Below are 15469 nucleotides of genomic sequence, written 5' to 3' on the forward strand. Positions count from 1 at the left end.
CAAAACAAGCATCAAAATCACATGACAGATGATAAGGTCCCTGTTGTCAGCAATTGAAGGCGCAAAACAGCATATCTTCGCCGCGCAGAAACCGGCCTAGCCGCACAACCGAGCGCTTGTTTTCTAAGAAAAAAAAAACACAGCGCAAGCACCGCACGTCTGGCAAAGTACCCATTTGGCAATCAACCAGTGCGTGAACCATTGAGGAAGGAAACAAAACAGGAGAGGCCCTGACGTCACGTTTTTGAAGCCGGAAGTGCAGCCATGTTGATGTGTCACCTCTCTTTGCGCCTCCAATCAGGGGTTCTCCAGCTCGCCGCAGCAGATGGGCGCGAACTTTGAACTTGCATTGTTACGACCCGCCGGAAGTACGTGCTCCTGACGCGCGTCAAAACAAAGCCTATAAACCTTCTGTAGCAGTTTTAGTGAAGCAGACGCGCTCCTGTGTTTTTGAGTGGCACGTTGAAGAAGACGATGAAGACCCGCGCCGTGATTGCTTGATTGTATCTGTTGCTTGCCGACACTCACACTCACAGACCCAAAACACAACTTTCAAGCTTACACACTACACTCCAAAGTCAGCTTTTCTCGCGAACAAAAGCTGCTGGGAGAAATACACCGGCAGAAAAATCTTATCTCACTTTTCAGAGACCGAGAGCAGCAGCGAAAGCTTCAGGAGCGCGGTTGCACGGCAACGTTGACATATGGGGTACCCGTCCCAGTGCTCCTTTGCGAAAAACACCACGTAACTTCCCCCACACCTTCTCCAATACGTTCGTGCTGGCCAGGTCCCCTCTTGGGGTTTCCTTCCTCCATGGCGTGAGCTATAAATAATAAAAGGGAAACCGGTCTAGCAACGCCTTCAGTTCATCCCAGGCTGCCATGGGGGACCACGCAAAGCGAAGACTGCAGAAGAAGAGCGGGAATATAAAGCTCGAAGAAAAGAACAAAACCGTCTCGCTGAAGCGCGTCGTGAGCAGGATCCGACCTATGCCGCTAGACATGCCAAGCGTATGCGACAAGCCTACCAGGACGACGATGAGCGTCGCGGAGTAGAGAATGCTGCGAAGCGACTAAAGTATACCGCGCCGACAAGGTCGCCACGTTCAAGGGAGCGACGGCGAAATTTAAGCCCAAGTTCCTCGACGTGGAATTTGAATTCTCCTGTGTGGTGTGCGATCGCCTGTGGTTTCGTGACGACTTTTCGCGTATCTCCGCCGTACAGAACGCCGCAAAGAAAAGCAGTGCCCTCGACGTTCTTGCTCGTGCATTCCCCGGACAAGCCCTGTCTGCAGTAAATCTGAACTGAACAAACAAACAAACATAACTAATAACAGGAATGCTAACTGGTATACTTTCAGCACAGGAGTGTATATAATTATATTCTTATAGAAATTGTCGAAATTATAGAGATGGCCATATATATCTTTCAGTGGATACCTTCACACTGTGGCATAATAAGGAACGAACAGGCAGACGCTGAAGCGAAAACTGCTTTAAATAATGATTATAAACTTCGCATTCCGTTCTCACGATGAGACACAAACGCTCTACCTCGTTGCGTAATACGCAAACGTACGATGGAGCACTTGACCAAACCAGATTGACGACATAAGCGAGTGCATAAATGAGACCCAGAAATGAAATCCCCCTCCACCCCGTGTGCCTCCTAAGCTCAAAAGATGCCAAACAAGTATGGTGCACCGGATTCGCATTGGTGTCGCATTCACCAAGCGTTATCTGATAGGTTGCAGTAATACTTGCCCAAATTGTGACTACTGTCAGGTACCAGAAACACTTGATCATGTATTTTGTATTTGTCCCGCGTACGCGCAAGGACGACAGAAACTGGTCTCTTCCATTGCAAACGTCGATAAGAGGCCGCTATCTGACGAGTTTCTTTTAGGTACTTGGCCTAATGCAAACAGCGCAGCCCTGATAACAAGTGCCGCTATAGCCTTTCTACAAGCCACTGGGCTGAACGCACGACTTTAGGGATGCCACAACGTTGTGAACTTGTAAATACGCACCTCCTCCTCATATAATCATCATCCTTCACCAGCCCTTTCCTTCCCATCCCTTTTCCCCAGTGTAGAGTAGCAGGCCTGAGCTAGCTACAGCTCAGGCCGACCTCTTTGCCTTTCTGTAAATAAATCTCTCTCTCTCTATTCTCCCAGAAGCACAAAACCGGCGGAAGCTTGGAGGATTTAAAAAATTTCAGAAGTGGCTAAGGAGCACGCAACGACCAATGATACGCATAATGTCAGACTTAGCGTCGAGAGATAAGACGACGCAATATATATTACAGAGAAAACGAAGATAGCTGATGTTCAGGTTAAATAATATAAAAAGAGAAGTAGGAGCATTGCTTGTTGCAGGCAGAGCTATGGACTTGGAAAAGCTGCCACAGACTGCCCTATCCGAGTGCCGCTGATGAAGTTCGGTGGAGTTTGAAGCCTGTCACCACGCAGGCGCGGAAGACTAACGGCGAGGATGGAGTCGAAATGAGGTGCGAGTGCCGGTTGCGTGCCATCCATCTCGCCTAAGCCTGCTAGCACACCCCCACCGCACACTATTTCCAAGCCAGCTCTGCTCCACGGAGGAAATTGAGGGTGAGCTGAAGCGCCCCTCTCCTAAATGTCAAGTGCGCTCGCGCCAACAACATGCCACTCGTGCTTCTGCGCGAGGACGCTCGCGTCTGTCTACTAATGCTTTACCTTCTGTATGAATTTCAGGACATTTAAATAAATAACGTCCATTGTCAACACAGGAGCCCACCCATCCACCCATCCTTCCCCTTAACCGTAGAGGGAGAGGGGGAGGTGTAGTCGGTGCTAAACACACAACGAAGAAGGTTCACTTGCTAGGTGTCGCTGTAAAATGGCCCATATACACGGTAAGGGCAATTTTTATCCAGTTGCTATGGCATTATGTAAAGATTCTTTTTCCTCCGATTCTGTTCACTCCTTCCTCCCATTTCAATATCCGTCCTACCACTCCTTGGTCGCTTAATGGATAGGCCGCTGCGCTGCTGAGCTTGAGGTCGCGGGTGCAATGCCGGCGGCGGGGCCCGCAATTCGATTTGGGCGAAATGCAAAAAAAAATGCTCTTGTACTTAGATTTAGGTGCACGTTAGATAACCCTAGCTTGTCAGAAAAAATCCCAAGTCCCACTACGGCTGCCTCATAATCAGATCTTGGTTTGGGCACGTAAAACCTCAGAATTTAATTTTATGTCAATATCTGTCTCGTCGGGCAACCGATCCCAATGATGGCGGTGACGCCGCCTCCCACGAAACCATTCTTCTTCCTCTTTCTGGGGTTTTACGTGCCAAAACCAGTTCTGATTATGAGGCACGCCGTAGTGGAGGGCTCCGGATTAATTTTGACCACCTGGGGTTCCTTAACGTGCACTACAACGCAAGCACACGAGCGTTTTTGCATTTCGCCTCCATCGAAATGCGGCCGCCGGGGCCGGGATTCAATCCTGCGACATCCTGCTCAGTAGCGCAACGCCTTAGCTGACTGAGCCACCCCGGCGGGTTTCGCACGAAACCATGACGAATGGCAAAAGTACGGAAAGTGGAAAGAATTGTTTCAAGTGCCGGCAAGGAAATACGTTTTCCTAAGTGCACATTGCTTTTATAAAAGGCATTAACACATAGGCCAACTGGTTCGGTATAGTAGCTGTGCTCTTGAAATGAACATGAGATGTGCGCCACAATTCAGAGGCAACTCGGGGGGGGGGGGGGGGGGACCTTAGTCACATATTCGTTCAGTGGTTAATAAGACGCATTCGCAGAATATGCTGGTTGAAATTCTTCGTTATCGCACAGCACCTTTTGGATGGGTATTTCAATTACGCTGCTTGTTTCTGGTATCTTTCTTAATTATTACACCAGTTATAAGAGGACCAATTAGGTGGTCACATTCACTCTATTTGGAATGTCAGTTTGTTCGAAACAATTAAATATGTCTTCGAATTCATAGCTGCGTGATTGTTTCTGTACCTCAGCTTACATAAAGTCCACTTCTCGCAGGCTTGCTGGGCGTAGTGCCTTGGTAAAGGACACACCAAGTAACCCTGCGCGCCTACATGCGTACCAAATCCGCAAAGAGAACGCGCTCGCAATTTTCCAAAGATAGAGTAAAGGCGCAACCGCATGCACGCGATTTTCGAGCGACAGCGAAAAGCGACGGCGACGAGCGACAGGTTTTGCCATCGCGGAGGGCTATCCGTCGCTGTCGCTGGTCGTGTCGCCGGTTTCTGGCCACCCAGAAAATATCGCTTGTCGCCCGGAAGTCAGCACGACGACATCCGCTGGGGACAGCGATTGCACAACAACATGGCAGCAATCAGTCTGCCCGCTTCGATCTGAATTCGCTCTTGCAAATTGCTCTCCGCTGTGACAGCAAAAAATAAATAGTACAATCAGTCATCGCTTCACCTCATCGCTAGCTGAAGACTAAGTATCGGCGCTCTCTTGTCGTTATTACTGAGATCGGTTCTTTTGTTTTGACGCTGTTAGGCCTGAGACGCCACCGAGAGCCGAGAAAGTGTTTTAAGTTTTACTCAACAGATGGCGCCCCGGCACATTACGCTGGCAGCATGGGACAGAGTTCCACTGGGGATGCATGGGACGGATTTTCACTGGGGATAGCATATTTTAGCTAGGCCTAGATAAAACATTGACCTTTTGATAAAATTCAGATTTCCTTACGTGCGCATAAAAACATTTATTCGCACAACAATGTAAATCCGTCGCTACTCTTTTTCGCAATGTTGCGTTCATGTGGTTGCTCCACGCCGCGACACGACAGCGCGACAGAGTGTGCCTGTCGCGTTGCTTGTCACTGTCGCTTGAATATCGCGTGCATGCGGTTGGTCCTTAACGCGATAAAGGACAGAGTATTGAAAGCCGGGATATATGTCGCTCACTAATGGTTATCACAAGGGGACTGAGACACTGAGACAGCGAAAGGAGTCAGGACAGCGAATGGCATGGCACAACTGAACCACCCATCAAGCCTTTTTGCAGGTAGGCGTGATCGCCCTCCTAGTTCGAAGCCAAGCACACAAAGTAATTCCCTGACTGCTTCCGAACGTTCAAAACAGAGAACTTGAGCGGCGAGTGGAGCCTCTGCCAGGTTTTCAAGCCAGCTTGCCGATCTGTGCACATATGTATACAGCGTTTCGATCTGTGTAAGTTTCTGTAGGCCGGAGATGACCCGCATAGCTTGCCTGTTGAAACTAAACTCTTGAGTATGCACCCATTTGATGCTAAAGACGCAATGCAAGGTAAGTTAACTACCTGCGAGAATGTGCCTTCATCATTCCGCACCGCTAATGTCGGCTGCACACCGTTTCAGAAGCATTCAGAAACAAGATTAAGAAACAAGCGAACACCTGAAACAAAAAGATTACACAAATTTCTAGGAAGGCACACAGGAGATAAATTTCATTTACTCAACGTTTAATGTGCCACCGACAATACGTTTGAGAATTCTTCATGTTTATGATGATGTTTTTGAGCCAGGTAGATATGACTGATTTGGCGCACATACAAGCTGCTCAAGAGATTTGCATGGTTCGTTATGAAAGGAGACATTAGCAACTATATACAGACGGGGGGCCACACATGCCAAGTAAAGAATGATATGTCCAGAAAGCCGACAGACATGACGTGCATGATGACGTGAAAGGGAATATTGTCATCTCACCGACTGTATAGCAGGAAGTTACAAAGCAAACCCATACCGCTTTCTCTAGAAGGAAGATTCGTAGTTGAAGAAAAATTCATGAGCGAGTGATTCGGTGTGATGACTTCTGGTGCGAACATCGAACCCTCGACCAACGCCTTTCGGGAATGGTCGCTCTACAATTTGAGTTAACCAGGAGGCCAGCAGACTGTAGCGCGAGGCTGGATTGATTGACATCTCGAAGCAAAGGGGCATGTAAAGGGTTTTTTTTTGTGCTACAGTACTGCGTACGATAATTTCCCTTTCCATGAGCATTCCTCCACTTGCCAGGCTTCCGAAAACTGACTTCAATCAATCAATCAATCAATCAAAGCTTTATTTCAGTTTGCAATACAGTGTGCGGTACAAACTGGGGGTTTGCATGAGAGAAAAAGCAGTCTACACGACCACTTGACAAGGCCCTGGAAACCCTTTTAACACATTGACAGTAGTGACAGGAGGAAGAAAGGAAAAAAAAGTTGAGGAATAATAGGGTGCAATATGTGTAATGCAACGAAATTGCTCGGACATTGTTAGTACAACAGTTGAGTATATCATTACACAATGATACGTAGAACTTCAAATGCAGTTAAAACATGTAGTGAATACTCGCATAATAAATACACAGCACGAAAAATATTTGAGTTAACGTCAAACAGTGCAAAATTTTATAAAAGAAAAGGCGAATGCTCTATACTAGGTCAACAATAACTAAGCCACAAATGAGTCTCGAATAGCATGAAATGACATATAGCATACATTCTCACAGAATTCAGTGTTAAAGTATTTAGGCAATATGCTCATCAACATAGCGAAACCATAGTTAGTTCTACATCGTGGCAAGATATAAGTATGTCGTTTTCTAGTTTCATATGGCGTAATATGCGGGGTAAGCTTTACTATGTGATTAAGGAAGGGGTCATTTTTTGCTATCATTTTTTTGTAAAAACAGCCAAACCTGTATTCAAACAATTTATTTACACCAACAATTTTATATTTCAGGCGTAGGGGAAGTGTTGGGGCATCATACGAGGTATCAGAAATTATCCGGAGCATTTTTTCTGAAGAACAAATAATTTCTGAATATTCGAAGCACTGGTGTTACCCCAGACTAGGAAACAGTAATTTAGGTACGAGTAAAAGAAAGCGTAATTTAAACTTAGGTTACTCTTGATGGGTAAACTGTGCCTGTTGCGTGAAAAAATTCCAACAAATCTGGAAAAAGTTTTGCAAATTTTACTTATGTGAGCGTCCCATGTCAATTTGGTAGTAAAAACTACACCAAGACAGAGGCATGACGCATGATACCTTGACGCATAATAACTTGACGCATGATAACCTGACGATATTTGCGAGTCAAATTTCAGTCCCAGTCATGGACTTTGATCTTGCTGAACTGTAGAAACAGCGTGAAGGCGACAGGAAAGAACAAGCATTCCTAGTGGTCATAGTTTAATGCACCCAAATGATCACGCGTCTAAGGTAGGAAAGGAAAACGCCAACCATGCCAACTGGTCTTTTTCAAGCTGAACATTTCAGATGCACAACAAGCATAGCATACAACAGTGGAACCGCGTTCTATAGCGCTAAGCTAGCAAAGTGGGCGCGAGATGCCAAAAACGTCTGCATAAAAAACTACAGTTCAATCCCACCAAAAGTAGTAGTGAGCCTGACGACCATGACGACCGTACGAACGCTGGTAGCAAGACCGGTTGGTTACATCGTCGCGAACCTGAAATAAAAAGCCTAACTGGGACAAATTAGACTTTTTTGTTTAAGTGACATTTTCTGCCCCAACCAGATTAGAGCACTGCACGGGCCGATGTTTTCAGCCCGGGCCCTGCCCGAGCCCTATTTTACATCGGGTTGCCTGCCCGAGCCCGACAAAAAGTTTTATGGCGAGACCCGGGCCCGGCCCGGACCCGGAAATAATTTACGTTAGCAGCCCGGCCCGGCCCGCCACCCCTTTACCTTAGGCCCGAGCCCAGCCCGAGCTCTGCTCGAAACCGGCCCGAACCCGGCCCGAGATCGAAAAACACCGCCGAGTGGCATTAAAAAACTAAAATAAAGCAGATAATGAAAGAGATTTATTCTTAAGGCATAAATACATGTTAGATGCAATTATGAACTTGATTTGAGCAGTCTGAACGCAAATACCACCGCGCGAAGTAGTACCAATGACCCTGCCGAGCAGTATCGCCAGCAGTTTCCAACGGCTCGACTTTGATGTGGCCCAATCCACTTCTATCGCCACGCCGCCACAGTATTTTTCCACTTCGGGTGCCTCACTGCAAAGCATGCGCCGCCCCAGCCGCTCATACGGCTCAACCGTATTCTAGTAGATGTACTCTATCACCGAAGCGCAGCCACGACAGGTCGTGAGCGCAGCGCATGGACCAGGAGTAAATGGAGAAAGAAAGCTTCTCGTTCGTCCATGGTGCAGCGTAATGCGCTGCTGCTAGGCGGCCGGTTGAGAACATGCGTGCAGTCATGAATGGACGCAGTGCCATATTTCTGCAGCGTGACGAATTATCTTCTTACCAGTCATCGTTTTACCAATTCGCCTTTGAAGAATCAGCAAGTCACGAACGCGCTTACACCGCGCTGAAAGCATTAATTACATTGATTTATGTAAGGAATACAATGACATCCTTTGGTTTGAGGTGACTACGGTCTTTCTGGACTTTTACATTCTCTTCAAACAGCCCAAAATACGACGGACGAAGAAAAGGGAAGTACACAGGAGTAGCACTGCTAGCTTCCAGCTGTGCCGGGGCAACAGGTTTTTCCGAGTCTAGACGCGCGAAGATAACTTGCTGCACTTTACATGCACACTACCAGAAAGTACGAGGCCAGCCCAGGCCCGCCTTGAAATACCCAAGCCCCGCCCGAGCCCGTGAAAAAACTGTCCTTCCCAGCCCGACCAGGCCCACGAGCCGTGCCAGGCCCGGGCTTCAGGGTAAACTCGAGCCAGTGCACTGCTCTAAACCAGATATTGAAGCCAGAAGAAGCTATCACACGTTCCACATACATAAGAGACACTAAAAGGGGCTTCAAAACGCAATTGCAACGAAACCCCTCTCCAAGGAGAAAAAGAAGAGAAATTTATGTACTTCGAGGGTTGGTTAAACGGTTTCGTCGTTCCAAGATTCTTGCTTGAACTAATTTTTCATTTAATCCTAACGGTGGTGGTAACCCTGAATCTCCGAGGGAGCACATTGTTCACTTTGTAAAACAGGAAAATTATCGCAAACTAGGCGCGCGATGTCCTTCCGGTGCAGACATTCGCCATTCGACATTTATTTTAATGTTTTACCTGCCGCGTTCGATGCATACAATACATTAATTTCAAGAAAAAGCTCGTCACCCCACAATGCACTAGTCCTAGGCTCCATCTTTCCGGTAATTCGAGTGGGGCGCCAAAAATAGCGAAATAGATTTCCTCTTTCGCACATCTAAAGCCATACAGGTGATATCTCTTTTTCTTGCTTTTTTTGTGTCTGCATCTGCGAGGCAGGCACGCGTGAAGACTCTGCACAGACACTTATTCTGTCCGCGTGGCTCAGTTGTCGGAAGGAGATTGATTCTTGCGATAGCTAGCCGCTGGGGACGAGGGCAGGGCCTATCCACAGTCAACGCGTAATTGCTCACGGCTTTTCTGGCCGGTGTACCCACCATGCCATAAAGGGCGCAGTGAAAGCGGGTGTAAATCGTTACTCATTCGTGGGTACACGAATATAGCGGCAGTTCCTGTTGCTAGCTCAGTGGCCGCGCTCCGTACAGCAGGGTTCGCTCATCAGACGAACGCTCCCAAATGGCGCCACTCACGTCCGCAGCCACCTCATGGCAACCGCGCATAAACAGCACTTTGGCACGCGCAATATGTATTTGGGTCACGATGGAGCCCGGGCCAGGTTTGTCTTCGCCACTATTTGGGACCGCTTCTATCGAGGCGCCATGTCGGTACTACTGCACGCCCCAGTGGGCCTCTGCGCAATGCAGAAGCTATAATACGAAAGATTTGCGCGAGTCGCGCGATGCGGCACGCCCAACCATTTGTTTCCATCAGCGAGCGCGAACGTCCGCCTATACTCCCGGCGGACAGCGATTGGCCATCCGTACCACTTGCGTGGTCGCCGGTGTATACGAAGCAGTTGTGGCGTCTTTTTCGACTGCAGCGTGGATGAGGTACGACGGTCGTTGTAAGGGAAAGGGAATAAAAACCACGATGGTTTTCCCGTCTCATAGTGTCGAATGCTCGCAATAAATGTTTCCGAGTTAGGCGAAACGGAACTACAACTTGCAATGCTGTCAGTACGCAAGAGCTATCCGCAAAGGCAACCGTCGCCAGGGATAACATGCGGCTCCTGTGTAAAATGCCGGCTATAGTGACAAACTGTGCCGATCGAAACCGATTGTGCGTTTGGCTTGAAATCATCTTGTTCTCAGAGCTGCAACAATAGGCCTATACAAACGGTGCTCCTCGTAACTTTAGCCGAGTATTATAAATATTTCGATTTATTATAGCGCGCAACAAAGATAGCTTTATTGGCCAATGTGCGGAGCAACTAGGACTATTTTTTTCGTCTATAATTACCTATCTATTGAAAATAATTAACTTCGCCAGTCATAAATTTACGACGAGACATTCAAATGAAAGTTGTAGAGCAGAAGCTATTCGCTTTCTCTGTGTTAGGAACACCATAGTTTTTCAGCGTTTTACATTAAAGCACAATATAAGAACGATAATAAGAATTAAAAAAATCAATCCACGGAATACCTCGCTCGTGCGACGCAGTCGCAAAGGCGTCAAACTCGAAGATAATACCTCCAATGCTGTGCTTAACGGTACTCTAAATAGCAATATATTGTTTATAGGGATTCTTAAGCTGCAGTCTGTTTTGGCATGCGTTGCCAAGCACCATAGTGTAGGGATTAGATTATATAAAATTGTGGAGCCTCGTTTCATGCAGATACTGTAGGAGTGAGATTATGAAATGCGTCATCCACCAACCATCTCTCATAGTCTTCATGCAGGTTATTCGGTTCTTAACAGCCTCGGGTACCTTTCCACGCAGTCTCTGTCCCAAGGCATGTCTAAATTGTATGCTGCGTATTCGCTGCCGACGCAGAAGCTTCGGATATTGGACATCGTCTCCGGAAAGTAGAGACCAGGTTCAAATAACCGCAGGTGTTCAAATTTCATAACATTCGTAATGACACTGGACTACGTGGAGATGAGGAAGTGGCACAATGCTTATTTATACTCCTACACTCCCACACGAATTTGTGCGTGGTTTTTTATGCGCAGGCAAGCGATGTTACCATGGTGATCACGCTACAAAAACAGCTAAAACAAAGCAGGAATGCTCAGCGATCAACTGCGCATACTAACTAATCAAATGACATGCGCAAAGAGCCGCCCAGAAAAAGCCTGATCAAAAAGGGATAAGGACGGCATGTTGAAACAGGTATAACCCCTTCGCTTGACATAATAAGCCTCTATTACCTCCCTCTCTGGCTCATCTTTAGCTACATGTGCCTGTAAACTTGGTTTCAGTAAACTGTGCATGGCAACCACCTTCTTTAGAATGAGTGATCATTAGGCTACCAAAGATATTCTTGAGATTAAGTCTACTCAGTGTTGACATAGCCAAATGAGTTAATGACGTGGACATTACGTTGATCAACTGAACCCAGTGGACATGCACTAACAGAGGCATGTAAATATTTATTAAGGCACAAACCTGTTCACAGGTAGGTAACATTTTATCGCCACTTGCTTAGGGTACAAAACTGCACATTTGAATGAGTGCACATGTGGGCCTTGTTAAGGGTAGGAAAACTGGCTACAGTTTCCGCCGCATCCTCTATAGCCTGTAGGTCCAATAATAGTGGATCTGATAAGCCGGTTGAATAGCTATGTGCATCTCGTACCCCAGGATGTTTCGGACTCAATGAAGCTATATGCCCTCCTTCTGGGTTGATTGCGTCCGAGTAGATCACGCAGCGTCTTTGGATACGGCCATCTCAAGTGTTGCAACATGTTGAACACGTCAGCAAAACGTGGTTGTTCATATCGTGGTAGAAGATTCTGTGAAGGATCGTAGTCGTACAATAAGTGCACTATGCATTGAGTAAAGGGGGGAAAACGAGAAACAAAAAAGAAAGAAAAACCTACAGCGCTAACTCGTAATGGTTACAGCGAGTTATAAGTTACAGGCGATAAAACTCTGGATCATCACCATGCCTTGAGTGCCACCCTACAGCGTTCTGGGGCTCCATGTGATGTCAAGTATTAAAATCCACTAAAGGCGAATGACATGACTTCATGGACAAGTTTTAGTGGCCGAGTAGCGATAGAAGCGTCGGGCGTCAAATTCGTCGATTGAAAAAAGCCAGGAACGCCCCAGAGCATGACGGCCTTAAATGGGTGTCGCTGTTGCGCAGCGAGGCGCAATCGCATCTACAGAGTTAACCGAAAGATTAAGGTTGCGTTGTAGGCCAGTAAATATGTAAAATCGAAATACGAGTAGTGACGGTGTCTTTTGACGTTCCCAGCCTGAAGACTTTTCATGACGTCTCTTAATTTTACAGCGTTGGTGCCCGTCTTAAGTGTTTATCAAAAAGGAAGGAGTACATTTCATTCTGAAACAACTAAAGACCCAACACAGCAAGTCGCCCAAATGCGAGAAAACGCATCGGCTCTTAAGTGACGCTGTAAAAGTGAAAAAAAAATTACTCCATCTCCCGCTAAAGGGAACCATGTGTGGATGCGAAGCAGCGGGGAGATGGTTACCTTGAGCGGGAGATGGTTTCACGTCAGCAGCCCGAGCGCTCATCGCGGCGCTGCACAGGAGAGAGAATCAGGCGCGCGCGCTCCGTCATTTTCATACCGCGGAACTACCGTGGCGCCACCAGCGGAGTATGCAGCTGTCACACCACCTGTCGAGCGCGCCACTCCGGATTCCTAGAGGAGAGAAAGGGTGGGAGCATAGGAGAGGAAAGAGAGGGGGAGGAGACGCGCTAGCGCTGTGGGGGTGTGGCACTCGTACTCCGCTCCGTAGAATATTCCTAGAGGAGAGAAAGGGTGGGAGCGTAGGAGAGGAGAGAGAGGGCGAAGGGACGCGCATGCGCTGTGGCGGTGTGAGATGCGGGACGACAGACAGAGCCGCTGGCAAGAAATGCTTCGCATTTAAAAAAAACGCTTGCCCTTCATTTTTCTAATGAACAACCTCCGGCCATTACACAGATGAAAAAAATTGAACAAGTACTATTGTAAATCAATTTTCAGCTGGTGACGAAGCAGAATTTCATTTGTGGCTACCGATTTCCTGCTTTTCCGAACGTCTAAACCCACCGACACCTTTGCTGCAGCTTTACCCATGGCTAACTCACAACATTTATTTCACCACGGAGCAAAGATACCGCATCCGTAAAAAATTGGTCCGTAAAAATTAAAGTGCCCTGTAACACTTTTTGAGAATGATAAATAAATCGTACTAGACGCGAGAAAATGCATTCGTGACTCCCCGAGACAAATATTACTCATTTCCATGCACCGGGCAACGTATAATGTCGCTGTAATGATCGGCCATGCTTTCCTACTGATTCGTCCAACCGCCGTCATCTAAATTGCAGCTGATGGGGCAATGACACTTTCATAATGCGACTACCTACTGGATATGCGGAACGTCCCGTTCAAAAACAACCTTACAAACGGCCACAAAAGCGTTTGCGACAGTAAAAATGTTCACGATACTTTATGTAATAAAAATTAAGCAGACCCAACGTGCCCTGTTGGAATCTATATACAGTGAAGCTTACGAGGCAGTGCTGACACGCACCTTCTCATCTGGCTCAAGGATGCCCCAAACGAGGAGCTCTGCAATGCAATGAACCTTTGAACGCAACGAGCGTTAAGGGGTTGAAAGAGAAAGAAGCTGGGTTTCTGCGCCATTTGTTTGCAGTAACCGACCTCCCCTTGGAGGCGGAGATGTGACCGAGCACTCGGTCGACAGGCGCTGCAGCGCATGCGCAACGTAAGGCCATCTCCTCCGGCGCCCTCTCTCCCGCCTGATCGCAGCTCTCCACGTCGCCTCCTCCTCGCCCTCTCCATCATCAGCTAACAACCCGCAAGCGCAGGCCGGCTTCCCCCCCTCCTAGATGGCGCCGCCGTCAGGCAGCCGTGTGTGAGCTATTCGGTGAGAACGCACGACCACCAGCAGCAGCAGGCGGCAGCCACGATCAGCAAGAAAGGCGCAGGGCTTTTCGTAAAGAAGCTTCGCTGTAGAAAGTTGGAAGGCGATTCAACCTCCAGTTGAAGTCGGTAGAAGTTGTGCCACACTTCGCTCCATGGAGGAAGGGAAAAACTGAGAGGCCCTACCCCCTCCTCGCGCTAGGAGAAATGTGTGGAGGAAGTGACGTAGTCAAGGTATTTTCTTTGTTTTTTTTCACGAGTTTTGTGCTGCAGCGGCCATATTGTCGTGGCACAATGGCGGCTTTCGTATGGTGTGTGCGCTCACACGTGTTGCGCCGTAGGTTTCGTACCATTGCAAAGGCGTCGTGTGGGCAGGTTTGCGTTAGTCTCTGTGTTTTGTTCCGCTGTTTTATCTGGACCGTGCTCTTCGGGATGTTGCTGTGGCCAGGTGGGACTAAAGGAACTCAAACGCATGAGATGAGTGCGCCTGCAACGCTGTACGCACTGTACCGCGCCACGGCAATGGCCACGGCCTAAGAAATACCTGCGGGAAATGTTGCCCTCTTCGGCGAAATCATACTAGCGTGCCATTGTAGACCGGAACCACTGTGTTTCAGAATCTGTACAATGAACGCCTTGCAGGTCAGTGACAGTCATGCTATATTCCTGCTTTTGACAGCGGGTGATAGTAAGTGACGATGATAACGTAGAACGTTATGCAAGAATGCATAATCCTGGCTTTAGAACTTTGTGTTCAGTAACAAGTTGCTTTTTTGCATATTAAAACACATGTTGCTCAACTGTTACTTGTTTCTCGCAGTACGCGCGACAGCACGGGCTCGTTTGAGGAGAGCGCTTTCGAGGTTCATACACACCTGCACATGTGTGCCGGTGTAGTTTTACGCCGAATAAGTGGTTCATTCTTGCAGTACAGTGAGAATGTGTAGACTTTTTTCGTAGCGCCGGGCGTCTAGATCGGAAATACGTCTTCAAAAACAAGCAGAAGCGAGTGATGAAGGTGATTGTTATAAAAAGATGCAAGAACTGGGCATCGGCCGGTACCTGCTGTATATGAGAACAGTTCAGTTGGCTGGGCTGATAAAGCATCCTTATTTTCATAAAAGCCGGTAAAAGCAGTGAATTTTACAGCACGGTTTAATTTGCGAAGTTCATTATGAACTTATTTCAACATGACGCGGACAACGGTAATGCGACGACACATCACGATTACGTCTTTCGGTTTAGGGTCACTGCGGAGCACGCGCGTCCGAGCAGCCCGGTTGCGCGCCGCGCGGCGTGGTTTCGCGAGAAATATAAACAAGAGAGGAGAATCTGCCACGACAACATGGCGGAGCAACGCCAACTTCCGGCGTCACTTGGCGTCACAAAGAGTGACGTCAGGGCCCCTCCTCAGTTTTTTTTTCCTTCCTGCATGCTTCGTTCCGTTTGCAACGTGCCGCACGAGACCTATTGTCCACGCGAGCCAATATATCACGGAATGAAAACACGTGTAGAGTTGCGCTCAAATTTC

General features: G+C 47.7%; 1 protein-coding gene across 1 annotated transcript in view; it reads right to left on the minus strand.

The window, feature by feature from the left end:
- The window catches only part of LOC119448574 (tachykinin-like peptides receptor 86C), a 382544-nt gene that overhangs the window by 158345 nt on the left and 208730 nt on the right, over positions 1-15469 (minus strand). The gene's annotated exons all lie outside the window — the stretch shown is intronic.

Source organism: Dermacentor silvarum, chromosome 1, assembly GCF_013339745.2.
Source record: "Dermacentor silvarum isolate Dsil-2018 chromosome 1, BIME_Dsil_1.4, whole genome shotgun sequence".
In the NCBI taxonomy this organism is placed as follows: domain Eukaryota; kingdom Metazoa; phylum Arthropoda; class Arachnida; order Ixodida; family Ixodidae; genus Dermacentor; species Dermacentor silvarum.